The sequence below is a fragment of the Mobula birostris genome, chromosome 7 (assembly GCF_030028105.1).
Source record: "Mobula birostris isolate sMobBir1 chromosome 7, sMobBir1.hap1, whole genome shotgun sequence".
Classification (NCBI taxonomy): Eukaryota; Metazoa; Chordata; class Chondrichthyes; order Myliobatiformes; family Myliobatidae; genus Mobula; species Mobula birostris.
In genome coordinates, this window is record NC_092376.1 from 10,804,638 (window position 1) to 10,828,802 (window position 24,165).

A 24,165-nucleotide genomic window follows, 5' to 3' on the forward strand; every position below is an offset into this window, starting at 1 on the left:
ATTCCACCTCTCTTCCCTCAGCCAGATTTCGGACCAATATTTATCCTTCAATCCTAAATAAAAATCTGGCCTCTTTGGTTAGATTGGAAGAATGGGCAAAAAAGTGGCAGTGTTGAGAAATGTATGATAATGCATTTTGGTAAAAGGAACAATAGTGCAGACTATTATCTAAATGGGGAGAAGGTTCAAACATCAGAGGTGCAAAGGAACTTAGGAGTCCTCGTGCTAGACTCTCAAAAGGTTAATTTACAGGTTGAGTCTGTGGTAAAGCTGACAAATGCAATGTTAGCATTTATTTCAAGGGGAATAGAATATCAAAACAAGGAGATAATGCTGAGCCTTTATAAGACACTAGTCAGGCCGCACTTTGGAGTATTGTCAACCGTTTTGACCCCCATATCTCAGAAAGTATGTGTTGTCATTTAAGAGAGTCGAGGGGAGGTTCATAAGGATGATTCTGGGAATGAAGGGGTTAACATATGAGGAGCGTTGGGTAACTTTGGACCTGCACTGACCGGAATTTAGAAGAATGCGTGGGGATCTCATTGAAACCTACCAAATGTGAGAAAGGAGTAGATAGAGTGGATGTGGAGAGGATGTTTCCTGTGGTGGGTTATCCACAACTAGAGAGCATAGCCTCAAAATTCAGGGGTGAACTTTTAGAACAGAAGTAAGGAGGATCTTGTTTAGCCTGAGAGTGGTGAGTCTGTAAAATGCTCTGCCATAGACTGCGGTGGAGGCCAAATCCGTAGGTATATTTAAGGCGGAAGTCCATAGTTTCATGATCAGTCAGTACATCAAAGGATATGGCAAGAAGGCAGGTGTATGGGGTTGAGTGGGATCCGGCATCAGCCATGATGGAATGGTGGAGCAGACTTGCTCGGCTGAATGCCCCAATTCTGCTCCTATGTCTTATAGTCTTATGGTTATTTCCATTTGGGGGATGGCCTGAAGACAATGTGTAAATGCAAACTCCTTTATCTCTTTTGTGAAGAATCATTACTCAAAAATGTTCTCTCCCCAGAGCAAAGAGCACGTTTCAGACTAGAAGCGTCTCTGTAAGTGTGAAAACCACACAAGGTAATTTATTGCAAGTCTCCTCTGTACAAGTGTTTGAGGTTTACTGCATCTTTTTATCAGTTATTTCCATCAGAAGATTTAGCAATAAAATGTCTAAAATCCTTATGGTATTTTCCACTTGAGCAATGAGGAAGGTGAGTCAGATTGACCTACTCAGTCTAGACTATCACCAGCCATTTACCCGGTATGTGTAGGGACTAAGTCACTCAGCTAAATTTACACAAATGCTGGTGGAACGCAGCAGGTCAGGCAGCATCCATAGGAAGAAGCACAGTCGATGTTTTAGGCCAAGACTCTTCGAAGGGTCTCAGCCTGAAATGTCGACTGTGCTTCTTCCTATGGATACTGCCTGGCCTGCTGTGTTCCACCAGCATTTTGTGTGTGCTGCTTGAATTTCCAGCATCTGCAGATTTCCTCGTGTTTGCAGCTAAGTTTACTTTTGGTCAAGAGCAGAAGCTGTTGTTTTTCACAACCTGTGATTGTTTCCTATGATTTTCACACACAACAGTTTCTACGGTTTACAAAGAATGGTGTGGAAAACAAAAAAAAACATGTTTTTAATTTTCAAAATTTTTTTATTGAGTTACAGTGTGGAATAGGCCCTTCCGACCCTTTGTGCCACGCCGCCCAGCCATCCCCAAATTTAATCCTAGCCTAAAATTGGAGCAAGGGGAAATATGAGGCTATCAGGCAGGAACTTGAAAGCGTAAATTGGGAACAGATGTTCACAAGGAAATGTAGGGCAGAAATGAGGCAAATGTTCAGGGGATATTTGCGTGGGGTTTTGCATAGGTACGTTCAAATGAGACAGGGAAAGGATGCTAGGGTACAGGAACCGTGGTGTACAAATGCTGTTGTAAATCTAGCCGAGAAGAAAAGAAAAGCTTACGAAAGGTTAAAAAAAAACTAAGTAATGATAGAGATCCAGAAGATTATAAGGCTAGCAGGAAGAAGCTTAAAAATGAAATTAGGAAAGCCAGAAGGGGCCATGAGAAGGCCTTGGCAAGCAGGATTAAGGAAAACCCTAAGGCATTCTACAAATATGTGAAGAGCAAGAGGATAAGATGTGAGAGAATAGGACCTATCAAGTGTGACAGTGGAAAAGTGTGTATGGAACAGGAGGAAATAGCAGAGGTACTTAATGAATACTTTGCTTCAGTATTCACTATGGAAAAGGATCTTGGTGATTGTAGGGATGACTTACAGCGGATTGAAAAGCTCGAGTATATAGACATTAAGAAAGAGGATGTGCTAGAGATTTTGGAAAGCATAAAGTTGGTTGGATAAGTCACTGGGACCGGACAAGATGTACCCCAGGCTACTGTGGGAGGTGAGGAAGGAGATTGCTGAGCCTCTGGCAATGATCTTTGCATCATCAATGGAGATGAAAGAGGTTCCGGAGGATTGGAGGGTTGCAGATGTTGTTCCCTTATTCAAGAAAGGGAGTAGAGATAGCCTAGGAAATTATAGACCAGAGAGTCTTACTTCAATGGTTCGTAAGTTGATGGAAAAGATCCTGAGAGGTAGGATTTGTGAACATCTGGAGAGGCATAATATGATTAGGAATAGTCAGCATGGCTTTGTCAAAGGCAGGTCGTGCTTTAGGAGCCTGATTGAATTTTTTGAGGATGTGACTAAACACATTGATGAAGGTAAAGCAGTAGATGTAGTGTATGTGGATTTCAGCAAGGCATTTGATAAGGTACCCCGTGCAAGGCTTATTGAGAAAGTAAGAAGGCATTGGATCCAAGGGGACCTTGCTTTGTGGATCTAGAATTGGCTTGCATACAGAAGGCAAAGAGTGTTTGTAGACGGGTCATATTCTGCATGGAGGTCAGTGACCAGTGGTGTGCCTCAGGGATCTGTTCTGGGACCCCTTTTCTTCGTGATTTTTATCAATGACCTGGATGAGGAAGTGGAAGGATGGGTTAGTAAATTTGCTGATGACGCAAAAGTTGGTGGTGTTGTGAATAGTGTGGAGGGCTGTCAGAGGTTACAGTGTTACATCGATGGGATGCAAAACTGGGCTGAGAAGTGGCAGATGGAGTCCAACCCAGATAAGTGTGAGGTTGTTCATTTTGGTAGGTCAAATATGATGACAGGATATAGTATTAATGGTGAGACCCTTGGTAGTGTGGAGGTTCAGAGGGATCTTGGGGTCTGAGTCCATTGGACGATCAAAGCTGCTGCGCAGGTTGACTCTGTGGTTAAGAAGACATACGGTGCATTGGCCTTCATCAACCGTGGGATTGAGTTTAAGAGCCGAGAGGTAATGTTGCAGCTATATAGGACTGTGGTCAGACCCCACTTGGAGTACTGTGCTCAGTTCTGGTCACCTCACTACAGGAAGGATGTGGAAACTATAGAAAAGGTGCAGCGGAGATTTACAAGGATGTTGCCTGGATTGGGGAGCATGCCTTATGAAAATAAAACCTAAAGACCATAAGATATAGGAGCAGAAGTCGGCCATTTGGCCCAATGAGTCTGCTCCGCCATTCAATCATGGAATGATTCAATTCTTCCAGTCATCCCCACTCCCCTGCCTTCACCCTATACCCTTTGATGCCCTGGCTAATCAAGAACCTATCTGCCTTAAATGCACCCAATGACTTGGCCTCCACAGCCGCTCATGGCAACAAATTCCACAGATTTACCACTTTCTGACTGAAGTAATTTCTTCTCATCTCAGTTCTAAAAGGACGTCCTTCAATCCCGAAGTCATGCCCTCTTGTCCTAAAATCCCCTGCCATGGGAAATAACTTTGTCATATCTAATCTGTTCAGGCCTTTTAACATTCGGAATGTTTCTATGAGATCCCCTCTCATTCTCCTGAACTCCAAGAGCCGCCAGACGTTCCTCATACAGTAACCCTTTCATTCCTGGAATTATTCTTGTGAATCTTCTCTGAACCCTCAATAGGTTGAGTGAGCTCAGCCTTTTCTCCTTGGAGTGACGGAGGATGAGGGGTGACCTGATAGAGGTGTGTAAGATGATGAGAGGCATTGATCACGTGGATAATCAGAGGCTTTTTCCCGGGGCTGAAATGGCTAACACGAGAAGGCACAGTTTTAAGATGCGTGGAAGTAGGTACAGAGGAGATGTCAGGAGTAGGTTTTTTACACAGAGAGTGGTCAGTGCCGGTGACGGTGGTGGAGGTGGATGTGATAGGGTCTTTTAAGAGACACCTGGACAGGTATATGGAGCTTAGAAAAATAGAAGGCTATGGGTGACTCTAGGTAATTTCTAAAGTAATTACAAGTTTGGCACAGCATTGTGGGCCGAAAGCCTGTATTGTGCTGTTAGGTTTTCTGTGTTTCTATGTTTCTAAACACAGGACAGGAGATTCTGTGAGCCTGACAGAGATACCCGCATGGTGTGTTGCCTCCCAGGTGCCAGGCTACGGGATGTCTCGGATCGGGTCCAGAATATTCTGAAGGGAGAGGGCGAGCAGCCAGTTGTCTTGGTACGTGTTGGTACCAATGACATAGATAGGAGAAGGGAGGAGGTCCTGAAGAGAAATTTCTGGGAGTTAGGAAGGAAGCTGAGAAGCAGGACCTCCAGGGTAGTAATCTCAGGATTACTACCTGTGCCACGTGCTAGCGAGGGCAAGAATAGTCGGATCAGGCAGATGAATGCATGGCTGAGAGACTGGTGTAGGGGGCAGGGCTTCAGATTCTTGGATCATTGGGATCTCTTCTGGGGGAAGTATGACCTGTTCAAAAAGGACAGGTTACACCTGAACCCGAAGGGGACCAATATCCTGGTGGGAAGGTTTACTAGAGCTGTTAGGGAGGGTTTAAATTAATTTGGCAGGGGGATGGGAACCGGAATGGCACAGCAGAGGAAGGGGAAAACAGAAATAAACCTAAGATAGTGAGCAGTAAAGATGTCAGGAAAGACAGGCAGGTGATGGGGCAAATTTGTAGCCATTGGGATGAGTTGCAGTGCAATGAAGTTGCAGTGAAATGAAAGCGAAAAGTACCAAATACTGGTCTTAAGGTGTTATATTTAAATGCACGCAGCATAAGGAATAAGGTGGATGATCTTGTTCTACAGCTACAGATTGGCAGGTATGATATTGTGGCCATCACTGAGACCTGGCTAAAGGATGCATGTCTCTGGGAGCTGAACGTCCAAGGATACACGGTGTATCGGAAGGATAGGAAGGTAGGCAGTGGGGGAGGTGTGGCTTTATTGGTAAGAAATGATATTAGATCATTAGAAAGAGGTGACATAGGATCGGAAGGTGCAGAATCTTTATGGGTTGAGCTAAGAAATCGCAGGGGTAAAAGGACCCTGATGGCAGTTATGTACAGGCCTCCAAACAGCTGCAGCGATGTGGACTACAAATTACAACTGGAAATAGAAAAGGCTTGTCAGAAGGGCAGTGTTATGATAATTGTGGGGGATTTTAACATGCGAGTGGATTGGGAAAATCAGGTCAGCACTGGATCTCAAGAGAGAGAATTTGTAGAATGTCTGCAAGATGGCTTTTTAGAACAGCTTGTTGTTGAGCCCACTAGAGGATCGGCTGTCCTGGTTTGGGTATTGTGTAATGAACTGGAGTTGATTAGAGAGATTGAGGTGAAGGAATCCTTAGGAGGCAGTGATCATAACATGATTGCGTTCACTGTGAAATTTGAAAAAGAGAAGCCGAAATCTGATGTGTCGGTTATTTCAGTGGAGTAAAGGAAATTACAGTGGCATGAGAGAGGAACTGGCCAAAGATGACTGGAAAGGGACACTAGTGGAAAGGACGGCAGAGTAGTAGTGGCTGGAGTTTATGCAAGAAGTGAGGAAGGTGCAAGACAGATATATTCCAAAAAGGAAGAAATTTTCGAATGGAGAAAGGATGCAACCGTGGCAGACAAGAGAAGTCAAAGCCAAAGTTAAAGCAAAGGAGAGGGCATACAAGGAAGCAAAAATTAGTGGGAAGACAAAGGATTGGGAAGTTTTTAAAAGCTTACAAAAGGAAACTAAGAGGGTCATTAAGAGGGAAAAGATGAACTATGAAAGAAAGCTAGCAATTAATATCAAAGAGGATACTAAAAGCTTTTCCAAGTATATAAAGAGTAAAAGACAGGTGAGAGTAGATATAGGACCAATAGAAAATGATGCTGGAGAAATTGTGGAAATAAAGGGATCCTATTCTGGTTTGCTGCTGGCTACCAGTGGTGTTCCACAGGGGTCTGTGTTGGGGCCACTTCTTCTTATGTTGTACATCAACGATTTGGATTATGGAATAGATGGCTTTGTGGGTAAGTTTGCTGACGATACAAAGATAGGTGGAGGGGCTGGTAGTGCTGAGGAAACAGAGAGTCTGCAGAGACACTTGGATAGATTGGAAGAATGGGCAAAGAAGTGGCAAATGAAATACAATGTTAGAAAGTGTATGGTTATGCACTTTGGCAGAAGAAATAAACGGGCAGACTATTATTTAAATGGGGAGAGAATTCAAAGTTCTGAGATGCAATGGGACTTCGGAGTCCTCGTACAGGATTCCCTTAAGGTTAACCTCCAGGTTGAGTCGGTAGTGAAGAAGGTGAATGCAATGTTGGCATTCATTTCTAGAGGAATAGAGTATCGGAGCAGGGATGTGATGTTGAGGCTCTATAAGGCGCTGATGAGACCTCACTTGGAGTACTGTGGGCAATTTTGGGCTCCTTATTTAAGAAAGGATGTGCTGACGTTGCAGAGGGTACAGAGAAGATTCACTAGAATGATTCTGGGAATGAGAGGGTTAACATATGAGGAACGTTTGTCCGCTCTTGGACTGTATTCCTTGGAGTTTAGAAGAATGAGGGGGGACCTCATAGAAACATTTCGAATGTTGAAAGGCATGGACAGAGTGGATGTGGCAAAGTTGTTTCCCATGATGGGGGAGTCTAGTACGAGAGGGCATGACTTAAGGATTGAAGGGCACCCATTCAGAACAGAGATGCGAAGAAATTTTTTTAGCCAGGGGGTGGTGAATCTATGGAATTTGTTGCCACAGGAGGCAGTGGAGGCCAAGTCATTGGGTCTATCTAAGGCAGAGATTGATAGGTATCTGCGTAGCCAGGGCATCAAAGGTTATGGTGAGAAGGCGGGGGAGTGGGACTAAATGGGAGAATAGATCAGCTCATGGTAAAATGGTGGAGCAGACTCGATGGACCGAATGGCCTACTTCTGCTCCTTTGTCTTATGGTCTTATGGACAATTTGAAATGACCTACTAAGCTACCTACCAGTACGTCTTTGGACTGTGGGAGGGAGGTGGAGCACCCGGAGGAAACCCTTGCGGTCACACGGAGAAGGTACAAACTCCTTACAGGCAGTGGCAGGAATTGAACTCGAGTCGCTGACTCTGGAAAGCGTTGTGCTATCCACTATGTTACCGTGCTGCTCTGTTAATGGGAAGGTCAGAGGAGAACAGGCAGACTGGTTCAAGCTGACAGTAACTCAGATAAGTACGCCTTGTGACAGTGATGTGCAGAGGACCATACCGGAACGCACAACATGTCGAACCTTGATGTGGATGGGCTACAGCAGCAGGAGACCACGAACATACCTTTTACTCAATGTCCACAGGACCAAGGAGCTGATTGACTTCGGAAGGAGGAAATCAGAGTTTGAGGGGCTGGTCCTCATCGGAGGTGGAGAATTTTAGATCCCCGTTGTTATCGTTTTGGAGGATCTGTCCGGAGCCCAGCATGTAGGTGCAATTATGAAGGAAGCAATAGCAGCATCTCTACATCCTTAGGAGTTTGGGAAGATTCGACATTTAAAACTTTGACAAACTTTTATAGACGTACAGTGGAGGGTGTTTTGACTGGCTGCATCACAGCCTAGTTTGGAAACATCAATGCCCTGGAATGGAAGCTCCTACGAAAAGTAGTGGATACAGCCCAGTCCATCATGGGCTAAAGCCCTCCCCACCCTTGAGTACATCTCCACGTTGGCATTGTCGCAGGGAAGCAGCTTTCAGGGACCCCCACCTCCCAGGTCATGCTCTCGCCTCGCTGCTGCCATCAGGAAGAAGGTACGGGAGCCTCAGGACTCGCACCACCAGGTTCAGGCATAGTTATTACCCCTCAACCATCAGGCTATTGAACTGATGGGGATAACTTCACTCCATTTCACTCGCCCCAACACCGAACTGTTCCCACAACCTAGCGACGCACTCCCAAGGACGCTTCATCTCATGTTCTCGATATTTACTTCTTATTTCCTCTTCTTCTTTCTTTCTTTTTGTATCTGCATAGTTTGTTATCTTTTGCACACCGGTTGTACACTAAGCTGGAGCAGTCTTTCATTGATTCTGTTACGGTTATTAGGTTTACTGAGAATGACCGCAAGAAAATGAATCTCAGGGTTGTATATGGTGACAAATGTGTAATTTGCTAATAAATTTACTTCGAACTTTGAACTTTGATTTGATGGGCATGTTGTGGTAAACACATTTTCACTGTGTGCAGTTCACTAACCAAAGGGCACTGGTTCAGATAGATAAGGAAAGGTGATAAAGATAAGAAGATTTCTGATGCACGGTGTCAGATCTGAAACATTCAATTTTTCCTCTTTCCTGTTGTACTGACTGATCTGTAATTGTAATTGGTTTATTATCATTGCATGTTTATTATAGTCACAAGAATGGAATTGGAATTGGAATCTTTCTATCTATCTACAGTATCTATCTATCTATCTCTCCATCTGTCTATCTGTCTATTCATCTATCAATATGTCTGTCTATTTCTATCTATTTGTGTATCTATTTATCAATATATCTGTCTGTCTGTATGTCTACCTGTCTATTCATCGATCTACCTGTCTATTTATCTATCTACGGTACTGTGCAAAAGTCTAAAACGTCCTAGATTGCTTGTATGGATTCAGATGGTATGGCCTCCACAAAGCCCTGATATCAATGTCATTGAAGCTGTCTGGGATTACTTGGAGAGACAGAAGCAAGTGAGACAACCAAAATCTGCAGGAAAAACTGCAGCGTGTTCTCCAAGATATTTGGATCAACCTACCAGCCAATTTTCTTATAAAACTGCACAACAGTGTACCTAAGAGAATCGATGGAATTCTAAATGCAAAGGGTGGTCACACCAAATATTGATTTGATTTAATTTCTTTACTGTTTACTGCTCTTTGAAGTTTTGTTTTGATATTTAGAAACTTTTCATTTCATTATTTTTGAAAGCATCTTCGCTTTACGGTATTGTTTTACATGTGCCTAAGGCTTTTACACATTACTGCATCCATCTATAAATCTATCTATCTGTCTGAAGATTGAAGATTAGCTTTTACTTGTCACACGTACATGATAACATAGTGCGAAAAGCATCATTTACGCCAAGTCAAATCAGCGGGTGTTGTGCTGGGTAGCCCACAAGTGTTGCTAACATAGCAGGCCCACAACTCACTAACCCTGACCCATACACCTTTGGACTGTGGGAGGAAACCGGAGGCACCCGCAGGAAGCCCACGCATTGCAAGGAGAACGCACAAGCTGCTCCCAGTACAGCGGCAGGAATGGAACCCCAGTCTCACAGTTGGTGTGCTGTAAACCATTGAAATGAAATGAAACAAAATATCTTTATTGTCATTGCATAGTACAGTTGTCATGCACCAATGAGTTTGCAACTCTCATACTCAATGCTATAAAACAACAAATAAAATAAATAAACAAAATCAAGTAACCAGCCAGTACAAGCAACGTCCACAGCCATAAAACCAGTATTAAAGTAGCAATATAACAATTCATGGATGATGCTTGATCGATTGGTTCAGAGCAATTATTGCTCTGGGGAAAAAGCTATTTTTCAGTCTGGAAGTGTGGGCATAGAAAATCTTATAACGTCTGCCAGATGGAAGAAGTTCAAACAGATGATTGCATGGGTGTGTACTGTCCTTACAGATGCTTGTAGCTTTCCTTCGGCAGCGTGAGCTGTAGGTGTCCTCCAGGGCTGGGAGCTGTGTCCCGATGATCTTCTGTGCGCTAGAGACGACCCGCTGAAGTGCTTTCCTATCAGCTGCTGTACAACTGAGATACCACACAGAGATGCAGTACGTTAAGATGCTCTCTATGGTGCAGCGGTGAAAGGTCACCAGCACCTGTTCAGGTCGATTGCACTAACCACTATAATACCATGCTGCCCTCTCACACTACCTTGTCACCCTATCTATGTTCCTAAATATTTCGTAACTTACGGTAGTTTGCTATTTATCTATTTATTGAGACATGGCGAGGAGAAAGCCCTTCCGGCCCTTCGACCCACGCTGCCCCGAAACACCCGATTTGATTCTGACCTAATAATGGGACAATGTACAATGACCAATTAACCTACCAACCGGTTGGTCTTTGGACTGTGGGAGGAAACCGGAACACCCGGAGGAAACCCTCGTGATTATGATTATGATTATGAAGACACACAGTCCTCCTTTATTGTCATTTGGTAATGCATGCATTAAGAAATGATACAATATTTCTTCCGGTGTGATATCACAAAACACAGGACAGATCAAGACTGAAAAAACTAACAAAAACCACATAATTATAACATATAGTTGCAACAATACCATAACTTGATGAAGAACAGTCCATGAGCACAGTAAAAGGTTCAAAGTCTCTCAAATGTCTCACATCTCACGCAGACAGGAGAAAGAAGAAAAACTCTCCCTGCCATGTTCGACCACAGTCCGACTCTGAGTCGTCTGAAAACTTCGAGCCTCTGATCAACTCTCCGACACCAAGTACCGAGCACCATCTCTATCTAAATGATTTGGCCTCAATCTCGGTCGCCAACAGCAGGCAAACCCGGGGATTTTGAGGCCTTCCCACCAGAAGATTCTCGATCGCGCAGTAACAACAGCAGTGAACTTGCTTTTCAGAAATTTCTCCAGATGTTCCTCTGTGCTTTCACGTCTGTCTCCATCAAATCAGAATTGTCCACGGCCCCTATTTAATGGATACGATATCATTTTCACCGAAGGGCTGCGCACATGGCGCGCTGCTATCTTCTCCTCCACGGGGAGAGTGTAAAACTCCTTATAGGCAACAGCAGGAACTGAACCCGAGTCACTTGCACCGCTAAGTATTGTGGTAACCACTATGCTACCCTGTTCTGCCTGCGCTGTACTGCTGGCACAAATCTGTAAATTCTCTGACTAATGCCAGTGATAACAAACCTGATTCTGTTTCTGAACGGGAGTGGGTTTATTATTCTCACGTGTATAGAGGTACGGTGAAACGCTTGCCTTGTATCTGTTTGCACAGATCGCATATCTGAGTAGCCGGGGTTATGGTGAGAAGGCGGGGGAGTGGGACTAAATGGGAGAATGGATCAGCTCATGATAAAATGGCGGAGCAGACTCGATGGGCCGAATGGCCGACTTCTGCTCCTTTGTCTTATGGTCTTATGGTCTTATGGTTTTATCAATATCATCTGCAAACCTGTAGAAGGGGGCGGGAGCAGAATCTGGCCACACTGTTAACAGTGCACAGGGAGCAGAGTAAGGGGCTGAGGATGTAACCTTGTGGAGCCCGGAGGGATCCTAGAGGGGAAGAGCATGTGTCTCAGCTCATCGCCAGCAGCTGTGAGATAGAGAGCGCTCTGACGTATGGGTTGTTCCCAGGGACACACGCACAGACGAACGCCAAGTGTTGCTGGAAGATCAGCAGCTCAGCGAAAGACGGCCCGAAACTCGTCGGCCTGCCAGCACGTCAAGGTGTCTGCGGAGGAATGCTGCCGACTGGCGCGTTCCAAGCTGCGGGAGTACGTGCTGGGGGACACACTGAGGCTTGGTACCGCCACCGCAAGGGCTCAGCGGGGACGGAACACAGTGTAGGGTACTTCTGCAACTAGAGAGGAGAGGGCTGGGTAGCGTGAGGAAACCCCTCAATTATTGTAATAGAGAATCACCCTGGAGGGACACATGAATGACAGCTGTGCTATTGTTGTGTAGAAATGTAATCAAACACTACCTGAAAGCATTGACCATGAAGGCAAGAATGAAAAGGCATTGCATGGTTTATTCATGTAAATATTTTGTATTATGAATAATTTTATTTTGATAAAAAAGCCGATATCTCTGGGCCAGCGCTTGATGGAGTTCAGAAGGAAGGGGATGGGAAGGACTAATGCAGTGTTTGACCCGAATCACTGACGTTTCCATTCCTTCCCCCGCCCCCCCCACCACTGACTTGACCTGCTGAGTTCCTCCAACAGACTGCTTGGAGTTTAGACGGCAGCCTTGGTCAGCATGAATCAGTTGGGCTGAAGGGCCTCTTTCTGTGCTGCATGAGTGAGCTATAGGGAGCACACTGAAGCCTCTTTAAACTGGGGCTGAGAGGGGAATGGATCAGCCATGGACAGACCCGATGGGCCAAATGGCCTAATTCTGCTCCTATATCTTATGGTCTTATGCTCTTAAACAGTGGAAGGAAAGGACAACGTCTCAAACTTCCCTCCTTGATGATCCCCTCACAAAGAAGAGAAAATCTGCAGACGCTGGAATCCGAGCAACACACACACAAATGCTGAGTTCCTCCAGCGTTTTGTGTGTCTTGCTCCCGATGATCCCCTTTGGATATTTCCTGCCTCATCCGTGGCAGAGTTTGTAGTTCTCAAATTGCCTTCATCTCCACCTCAGCTTCCACAAAACCCAAGTGTAAGCGAGTCACCCTCGAATGTAACAGTCTACCTAAGAAGAAGAAAAAGAGATTTAATGGTTCATCTGTGAGACAATAATCCCGGTACTACGTCAGTGAGAGCTGCTGTGAAGCCTCTAATGTGGCGCTTCAACGCGGGACACTTTTACAAGGATGTTGCCGGTACTTGAGGACCTGAGTTATAGAGAAAGGTTAGGACTTTTTCCCCTGGAGTGTAGGAGAACGAGGGGAGATTTGCTGGAGGTATACAAAAATATGAGGGGTATAGATAGGGTGAAAGCAAGCAGGCCTTTTTCCACTGAGGTCGAGTGAGACTAAAACTAGAGGTCCTGGGTTAAGGGTGAAAGGTGAAATGTTTAAGGGGAACATGAGGGGGAACTTCTTCATTCAGAGGGTGGTGAGAATGTGGAACGAGCTGCCAGTGGAAGTGATGGATGCGGGTTCAATTTCAACATTTAAATGAAGTTTGGGGGTGGGATGGTGGTGTATGGAGGCCTATGGTCCAGGTCAGGACAAAGGGACCAGGCAGAGTAACAGTTTGACGTGGACTAGATGTTCTTTACTCAGAGGGTCGTCCGAGTGTGGAACGAGTGGAAGTAGTGGATGCAGGATCGATTTAATCATTGGATAAGTACTTGATGGGAGGGGTATAGGTGCAGGGCGATGGGACCAGGCAGAACAACAGTTCGGCATGGACTAGATGGGCCGAAGGGCCTGTTTCTGTGCCATAATGTTCTATGACTCTAATCTTCTGGGATTCTGGGATCCCCATCAGAAGTGAGAGAACCGTAATTGATATTGTATGTAAATTCTGAACCATGGGTAAGTGTTTCAGGCATAATAAAGCAGCATAAAAAGATATAATAATTACAAGTACAATATTAACTTGCTTCAAAAGCAACATGGGATATACTAACAGCCAGCGTATTTGCTAATTATACAAAAAAATCATCCTTCTGTTTGTTTAGGCTGAGCCTGGAGATTACTAGCCACACGCTCATATCAATCATTCACACTCACCATGCCTGTAAATCAAATACTTCATGAAAAAATCTTTGTTCTTTGAAGAAGTGATTTTGAAAATGAAATGTATTCACTCTGGTGCAGGTGATAATTTATATTGATCCCAGGTGATTTCAGGAATGTGTGGGAAGACGTGGAGCCAACTGCTGCCAATGTCTGTAGGGGATGTAAAAATGAACTATACCTGTCATAACTTGTCCAGTCTTTCATTTTCAATTTACATCAGGGCATGGGGAAGATCACAGAGTCTTGCACGCCTATGAACCCCTTCGGTCAGTAAAGACCCTCTCAAGTCTTCAAAGGCAGAGTTAAAAGGTACACACAGTGGCCACTTTATTAGGTACAGGAGTGGAACTCGGTGTGGTCACTGGCTGCTGTAGTCCATCCACTTTAAGCTTCGACGTGTTGTCCGTTCAGAGATGCTTGTCTGCATGCCACTGTTGTAACATGTGGTTATTTGAGATACTGTTGCCTTCCCGTCAGCTTGGCCATTCTCCTCCGACCTCTCTCATTAACAAGGCATTTTCACCCACAGAGCCGCTGCTCTCTGCTTGTTGCTGGTTTTTTTGCACCATTCTCTGTAAACTCTATGGACTGTCGTGCATGAAATTTCCTAGGAGATCAACAGTTTCTGAGATACTCAAGTCAGCCTGTCTGGCACCAACAATCATTCCACTTAGATCATATTTCTTCCCCATTCTGATGTTTCATCCGAATAACAACTGAACCTCTTGACCATGTCTGTGTGCTTTTATGCATTGAGTTACTGCGACATGATTGGCTGATTAGATATTTGCATTAACGAGCAGGTGTACAGGTGTACCCAATAAAGTAGCCACTGAGTGTATTTTAGTAATGCTTCACAAATCTTTACGGCAGAGGTTCTTAGCCTGGGATCCACAGACTCCTCGATTAATGGTAAGGATCCATGGCATAAAACAGGCTGGGAGCTAATGCTTTATGGTCAATATTGTACCTTGTGTATCTGTAGGCAGATAGCTAGGATTTTCTTTTTAGAAAGAGGTCCGGCTATTTCTGTACGGCAGGTTCTCTTTTCCATTCTCATGAGATGTGGCCAGGTCTAGCATCTATTACATTTATTAATCCAGCCCTGTGAGGCCAATTAATCAATCAGGCACACTGATGTGGGACTGGGCAGGCATTTGAGGGGAACTGGGCAAATTCTTCGAAGGGGAAAGGAAATTAGGGGGTAAGTGAGAGTGGATAAGGTGTAGGGCCACAGGGGAGATAAGAGGCTCTCTCTATTAGATGCCAGCATCAAACCATTTGTCAAATGGCCTCTTTTGGTGTCATAATATTGGCTGGGGATCTCCTTCACTGAAGACTATTAGTGAACCAAATGTGTTGTTACTGCAATCTTGTGGCTTCTCAGTTGCTCACACCTGGCCAGGTGCTTGAATTAAATTCCCTTGTGCTAACATGAGGTGACCCTCAGGGTGGAGAAGAAACACCTTATGTTGTGTAGCCTCCAACCTGTTGGCATGAATATCGATTTCTCTTTCCACTAAAAAAAATTCCTTCCCTCTCCCCTCTTCCTCTGTTCCCCACTCTGGCCTTTTACCTCTTCTCACCTGCCTCTCAGCTCCCCCTGGGTCCCCTCCTCCTTCCCTTTCTCCTATTGTTCACTCTCCTCCCCTATCAGCCCTTTACCATTCCCACTCACCTGGCTTCACCTATCTATTACCTTCTAGCTTTCCTCCTTCTTCTCCCTCCACCAACCTTTTTATTCTGGCATCTTCCCCTTTGCTTTCCAGTCCTGAAGAAGGGTCTTGGCCCGAAACGTCAACTGTTTATTCATTTCCATAGATGCCAGCTACTGAACCATGGAGGAATCTAAGGTGGGGGCTTATAAGGGAGGCAGGGTTTGAGGGTCGGCACAACATTGTGGGCCGAAGGGCCTGTACTGTGCTGTACTATTCTATGTTCTATGTTCTATGTCCATAATTCTTTCAAAGTGGCATCACAGGTAGATTGGGTCATAGAGAGAGATTTTGGCATATTGACATCCATATATCAGAGCATGGCGTACGGGTGTGGCATGTTATGTTGAGGCCAAGTTCGGAGCGTTGTTTGCAGTTCTGGTCACTTACTTACAGGAGAGATTTCAATAAGATTGAAAGAGCACAGAGAAGACTTACAAGGATGCTTGCTGGGACTTGAGGACCTGAGTTATAAGGAAAGGTCGAATAGGTCAGGAATTTATTCCCCAGAGTGTAGGAGAATGAGGGGAGATTTGACCGAGGTATCCAAAATTATTGGGGGAGGTATAGATAGGGTAAATCCAGCTGACTTTCCCCCCTGAGGTTGGGAGAAATTAGAACTAGAGGTCATAAGTTGATGGTGAAAGGAGAAACATTTGAAGGAACCTGAGGGAAAACCTTTTCACTCGGAGAGTGGGAGAAGGTAGAATAAGCTGCCAGCGAAAGTGGTGAACGTAGGTTCAACCATAACATTTCAGGGAAGTTTGGAGGGGCAAGGAAGGGAAGGGTATGGAGGGCTATGGTCCAGGTGCAGCTTAATGGAACGAGGCCGAAAACAGGTTGGCATGGATTAAATTGTCCAAAGACCTGTTTCTGTGCTGTAGTGCTCTGCGACTTTGTCAAGTCGATACTCTAACCCAGATGACAGGAGATTCATCCTCTGCCAGGGCACAGGCAAGAAGAGAAAGGAAGACGAATTTAAATTGAAACATCGAAACACGCAGTGAAATGTTTGATTTTGCATCTACGCCCAACACAGTCCAAGGATCGCGTTGGAGTGCAGCCAGCAAGTGTGGACACTTTTCCAGCACCAACGTAACATGCCTACAAATCACAAGCCCTGACCCACATGTCTTTAAAATGTGAGATGAAACCAAAGCATCCGGAGGAGACCCACGCAGTCACGGGGACAACATGCAGTCTCTTCGCAGATAGCGGCAGTAACTTATGATATAGTGACTTCAATACCGGCCACTTGATGTGAGGGATGCCTTGCAAGTCTTCAGTATAATTTCTCATGTAAATGAGGATTATTGGACACTGAGGAATACTTGGGCTCCTGTAGAGCCAAGACAGCAGTTTGATTTACGAGCCCCATATCAATGTGACTAGCGTAGTGTTTTATATTGACTGCTGGGACGATATTACAACTGCTCAGTAAATTAGTCAAAGCGTGAGCAAGAATACTCCCAGGGAGTGATAATGAAGTGAGGGGACAGTGTTGGGTGTATCCCTGACTCCGAAGGAGCCCTTTTTAACTGACTGCCTTATGTAGAGCCGTGAAGATAAATGTGGGTGTCTCACACAGCATTACTGCCCCCTTCTATGCTACCAAAAGCACGCTTGTGCTATTTCCGAAGTTCTCGATCCCAATCAGGGAGGAGGCTCCGTAGCGTCCACGCCAGGACGACCAGGCTCAAAAGCAGTTACTTTCCCCAAGCAGTAAGGCTGATCAACACCTCCACCCACTAACCCACCCCTCCACAACCCCAACCACCACTACTTTATCATTCCCTGTCAGAGTCACCTTATGTACAGACACTCCTCTGCCTAGTATCACTTTATGGACATTCAATCAATCTCTGTATATAAGCTGTTTCATGCACAGTCGATTCAGGGTAATTGGGCCATCAGTTAGTCAGGACAGCTGCTTATTTGGGATAACTCTTAAAGAACAATATAGCCTGGATTCTCCTCATTTTTTTGGGACATTATGTTGCTTACTGGGGACAGAAGACTGTTACCAAACAGATTCTAACTAGCGTCAGTCACATGCACGTGTGTGGCCATTAGATACCACACTGTGCTTAGAGAAAACAGTTTTTAAATAGTTCCCTGCTCCTGATTGCCACATTTTCACTTGGATGTCCAGTCCCTATACACCTCCATCCCCATCAGGAGGGTCTTCAAGCTCGTTGCTTCTTTCTGGGCAACTGACCAAATGAGTTCCCCTCCACCACCACTTTCCGTCTGGCAGAACTGCTCCACAACTGCATTTGTGTCAAAAAGCAGTGATTTTTGCCACTGATAGTTGGTAAGAAATAAGTAGTAAGATAATTTAGAACTGTTTTACTCAGTGCAGTTTCAAGCATTCAGGCCAGGAGTGTAAACGAAACAATTTCACTCCTTCAACAATTAGGAACTGTGAAGAATTTGAAGATATCAAAAATAGCCTTGAATGTTACAATGAAAATGAAGATTTGGAGGATGCAATCATCGGGAAAAGCATTGTATGAAGGCAGTCCAATATCTGACTAGTTGTCTGCATTGATTTTGTTCATTTACAGCCAAGCAAAAGAGCACAGCAGTGTACACTGGATGAATTCTTCTGTCGATAACTATTAGCAACCAACACACAATTTTATAGTACTGTAGTAGTATTGGTAGTGTTCTAATTTATTCCGTATTTCACTTAAACACATAATTTGTTATTCAGTTAAATAGTATTTTGTCTTTTTTACACCTTTTTAACTATTTACATTAAACTTCAGCTAAATGGAGCCGCCGCTTAATGGGACCAAAATGTACTGGTCCTGATGTGTCCCAATTAACCAAACTACAATGCATTTATATTTATTGTGCTTTTATTAGTTATTGTGTTCTTTATCTTAATGTGTTTTTTTTTAGCTGCATCAGATCTGGAATAACAATTATTTAATTCTCTTCCACACTTGTGTGTTGGAAATGACACTAAATAATCTTGAATCTTGATGGTCCCTCGAGATCTAAACCGGCTATAGAATTAAAAGAGTCATTTGGCTCAGAAAGTAAGCTCCACGGCTCAATATGTTGTGAAGGGGGATGTCAGAGATAGTTTTTCACAGAGAGTGATGGGTTCATGGAACACATTTAAGTTCAAGTTTGTTAATCAACTGTACACATGTATACAAATATAGAAACATAGAAAACCTACAGCACAATACAGGCCCTTCAGCCCACAATGCTGTGCTGAACATGTACTTACTTTAGAAATTACCTAGGGTGACCCATAGTCCTCTATTTTTCTAAGCTCCATGCACCTATCCAAAAGTCTCTGAAGAGACCCTATCGTATCCACCTCCATCAGCGCCACCAGCAGCCCATTCCACGCACTCACTACTCTCTGCGTAAAAACCTTACCCCTGACATCTCCTCTGTACCTATTTCCAAGCACCTTAAAACTGTGCCCTCTCGTGCTAGCCATTTCAGCCCTGGGGAAAAGCCTCCGACTATCCACACGATCAATGCCTCTCATCATCTTACACACCTCTATCAGGTCACCTCTCATTGTCAGTTAAATGAAACAGTGTTCCTCTAGGGCCAAGATGAAGAACACTGTAACACAGTCACACATGGCACATATAGTTATGATCCAGCACATACCATCACAAGAAAATGTTCGCACAAGTCCCTGATGGCATGCCCTGAAGACTGATTATCCATAGGCTGCTGTGCTGGAGCCATGTTTCTGCAAGAACAAACATTTGGCAGTTCCTCATCTCGCACTGGTTCAGCGGACGAAGGCACAAAGGCTTGTCTCGTGCTGGGTCATCTGCAGGCAATCCTGTTTGTTTTCCACAGTCCGCCGGGAGCAGCACCAACGAAGGGGCCAGCCCCCGACCCAGCATGGACTGCAACGCACCCAGCAAGAGTGCGCGAGAGACTCTTGGATAGGCATGGATGAAAGAAAAATGGAGGGCTATGAGGGAGGAAGTGTAGACTGATATTACAGCAGTTCAGCACGGTAACAGAGAGGTTAGCACAATTGATTACAGTGTCGGTGATCACCGACTGAGGTTCAATTCCCGTTGCTGTCTGTAAGGAGATTGTACATTCACCCCGTGACTGCGTGGGTTTCCTCTGGGTGCTCCAATTTCCTGCCACAGTCCAAAGATGCATGCGTTAGGTTAGCCACATTGGTGACAGCAGCATGGTGACACTTAGACCGTGTGGGCCATTGACGGAAAATGATGCATTTTTTTTTAGTTTAGATTATGAGGACACGCAGTTCTCTTTTATTGTCATTTAGTAATGCATGCATTAAGAAATGATACAATATTCCTCCAGTGTGATATCACAGAAACACAGGACAGACCAAGGCTGAAAAATTGACAAAAAACACATAATTATAACATATAGTTACAACAGTGCAAGCAATGCCGTAACTTGATGAAGAACAGGTCATTAGCACGGTAAAATGTTCAAAGTCTCTCGAAAGTCGCACATCTCATGCAGATGGGAGAAGGAAGAAAACTCTCCCTGCCATACCCGACCACAGTCCGACTCTGAGTCATCCGAAAACTTCGAGCTCCGATCAGCCCTCCGACACTGAGTACCAACCACCATCTCTGCCGAACACTTCGACCCCAGCCCCGGTCGCCAGCAGCAGGCAAAGCTGAGGATTTTGGGGCCTTCCCTCCAGAGATTCTCAATCGCACAGTAGCAGCGGCAGCGAACCGGGCATTTCAGAAGTTACTCCAAATGTTCCTCCGTGCTCTCACGGCTGTCTCCATCAAATCAGAATTGTGCACGGCCCCTATTTAACAATACGATATCATTTCACTGGAGAGGCTACGGGCGCTGCGTTGCGCCGCCATCTTCTCCTCCCTTTGACTGTGTATTTCAATTTTCACATTTCACTGTGTATTTCAGTTTCGATGTACGTACATGTGACAAGTAAAGCTAATCTTTTTTAAAAGTTTGGCAAAACAACATGCGCTGAAGAGCATGAACTGTTCTATGTTCTATTTATTTATTTATAGATAAAGCACGGTAACAGACCCCTTAGGACCAACGAGCCTGCACCACCCAATTATACCCTTGTGACCAAATGACCTACTCACCCCGTGTCTTTGGACTGTTGAAGGAAACCAAAGTTCAAAGTGAAATTTATTATCAGAGTATATACATGTCACCACATACAACCCTGAGATTCTTTATCTGCGGGCGTACTTAGCAAATCTACAGAACAGTAACTGTAACCTGTAAACATCAGGATCTGTTAACTTTAAGCAAATTGTGCAAATGCAGATATAAATAAATAGCAATAAATAACGAGCATGAAATAACAATATAACAGAATCCTTAAATGAGCATAGTTATCCCCTTTTGTTCAAGAGCCTGATGGTTGAGGAGTAGTAACTCTTCTTGAACCTGGTGGTGTGAGTCCTGAGGAACTTGTACCTTCTACCTGATGACAGCAGCGAGAAACGAGCACAGCCTGGGTGGTGAGGATCTTTGATGATCGATGCTGCTTTTCTACGGCAACATTTCATGTGGATGTGCTCAATGGTCGGGAGGGTTTTACCCGTGATGTACCGGGCCGAATCTACTACCTTTTGTAGGATTTTCTGCTCAAAGGCACTGGTGTTCCTGTACCAGACCATAATACAGTCAGTTAGTACACTTTCCACCACACATCTATGGGTTTGCCAAGGTTTTCGATGAACCTTCGCAGACTCCCAAGGAAGTTGAGGCACTGTCGTGCTTTCTTCGCAATAATATTTATATGATGGATCCAGGACAGGTCCTCTGAGATAGTGACAACCAGGAATTTAAAGTTACTGACCCTCTCCACCTCTGATCCTTCAATGATTACTGGCTCATGGACCTCTGCTTTCCCTCTCCTGAATTCTACAATCAGTTCCTCGGTCTTATTGACATTGAGTGAGGGATTGATGTTATTACACCACTCAGCCAAGTTTTCAATCTCCCCCTGTAAGCGGATTCATCACCCCCTTTGATACAGCCCACAACAATGGTGTCATCAGCAAACTTGTATATGGCGTTGGAGTTGTACAACCACAGTCATAGGTGTAAAGCAAGTAGAGCAAGGGACTAAATACACATCCCTATGGTGCTCCTGTGCTGATGGAGGTTGTGGAGGAGATATTTTCGCCAATCTGAACTGACTTGGGTCTGCAAGTGAGGAAATCGAGGATCCATTTGCACCAGAGCACCCAAAGGAACCCACACAGTCACAGGAAGAAAGTACAGTCCAAATTCCTTATGGATGGCAGTGGACTTGAACCTGTGATAGCATTTTGCTACCACGCCTCCCTGCTTCCTGTGATACCTCTATAAAAATAGGTAAGGGTCATTGGGGACATTTCAAATTTCCTTAGACTCTGAGGAAGTAGCGCACACAAAATGGTGGAGGAACTCAGCAGGTCAGGCAGCATTTATGGAGGGTAATAAACAGTCAATGTTTCGGGCCAAGGCCCTTCATCAGAAGAGTCAGTGTGCTATCTTATGGCATCTACGTGGCTGAATGAAGGCAGATAGTTGGTGGGATCTTGAAGCTTTCAGTCACCTCCACCACAGCCCAATGAGTACCAGCAGGGGCTTATACTCCGTACCGTTTCCTGAAGTTAATGACCAGCTCCACAGCGGACATGGAATTTAATATGAATAGCGACCATTCACAATGAAAGTAATCATGCTTATGTAACAAAAGGTGCTATCGTATGAGGAGGGTTTAATTGTTCTGGGCCTGTTCTCGCTGGAACTCAGAAGAATGAGGGAGCATCTGATTGAAACCTATTGAATGTTGAAAGGCCTAGATCGAGTGGATGTGGAGAGGCTGTTCTGATATTGGGGGAGTCTAGGAGGAGAAATGTATTTAGATAGAGAATAGTATTTCTGTGGAATTTGTGTTAACAGGAGGCTGTGGAGGCCATGTCATTGAGTATACTTAAGGCAGAGATTGATAGGTTTGTGATTACTCAGGGCATGAAGAGATATGGGGAGAAAGCAGGAGCTTGGGATTGAGAGGGAAAGTGGATCAGCCATGATGAAATGGTGGAGCAGACTCGATGGGCTGTGTACAAGGATATTATGGGATGGTATACTCTGGTATCTATTCAAGTTTAAGTTTATTGTCATAGGCATGCATACATAGGTGATAAATACCATGAAAATTAGTTTTTATTACAGTAGTGGCACAGTACCACACTGTTTTATTTTGAAGCTTTCAGTCATCTCCACCGCAGCCCAATGTATACAGGCAGGGGCTTTTCGAGTTGAAAAATGAGGACTGATGCCCTGAATTTGGAGGAGGATAGCAGTGTGTCCTGAGTTCAAGGCCCAGGGTTTAGATTCCTGTCATTAGCGAGTACTCGCGTCGTTACCAACGATCAAAGGTCAAAAGTTGATCAGAAGTTGATGCCGGATGACCGAAGCCCTGGGTCTCTGGGTCCACTGGGGAAGTCAAAAGCCTGGTCCACAAGTCCACGAGTTCACTCTGCGCTGGAGACTTTCGAGGTGGTTTTGGATTGAGGGCCTGTCTATACATGGGTGGGTGGAGGCAGGAAAGGGGCTTGTTTTGCTGTTGTTGTTTTGTTGCTGTCTGTTGTTGTTTGGTTTCTTCTGCTGAACACTGTGGGAATTCTATGTTGGTGCCAGCATAGCATTCTCACAAATCACTAAACCTATAGCACTATGTAGTAGTAGTGTAATTCGATTTTCTCAAAGAGTGCAGCGACTAGTCACTTGCGATAAGAAGGGTGCTACACAGGTGTTACATTGTAGCAGCCGCTTAGCCCCCCGATCAGGGTCATGTGAAGTCATGAGAGCAAGTGGTGGATGGTCATGTGAGCTGCTGGTGCACATCACAAGTTTTGGTTATGCGACCACTGACACCAGGCAGACAATCTCTGAAAAGTATTGATAATGGCTGGGGTCACCCGTCTTGTAAAGACACTGCCCAGAAGAAGGCAAAGGCAAACCACTTCTGTAGAAAAATTTGCCAAGAACAATCATGGTCATGGAAAGGCCATGATCGCCCATGTCAGACGACATGGCACATAATGATGATGTCATACGACACGGCACATAATGATGATGACAGTACTTAGGCACTCTAGATTTTTTATCTGGTTTCAGATGGTATGGCCTCCACAGAGCCCTGATCTTAACATCATCGAGGCTGTCTGGGATTACCTGGAGAGACAGAAGCAAGTGAGACAGACAAAGTCTGCAGAAGAACTGTGGCAAGTTCTCCAAGATGCTTGGAACACTACCAGCCGATTTTCTTATAAAACTACACGACAGTGTACCTAAGAGAATTGATGCAGTTTTAAAGGCAAAGGATGGTCACACCAAATATGGATTTGATTTAGTTTTTTACTAAATTTTTTGGATATTTAGAAACATTTCATTTCATTATTTTTGCTCCACGGGTGCTTTTACAGGTGCCTAAGGCTGTTTAACACTATTGTACATTGAAACACAGAGAAATATGTCGTTTGCATTACCAGCCTATCGACGTGCTGGAGGCAGCTTGCAAGTGTCACCCACCACACATTCCCGTGCCAACGTAGCATTCCCGCAATGCTTGGCAGAATAACGCAGAACACAACAAGCAATAAAACAAGCCCCTCTCCTCTCTCTCTCCCACCCACCCACCCACACACACATGCACACA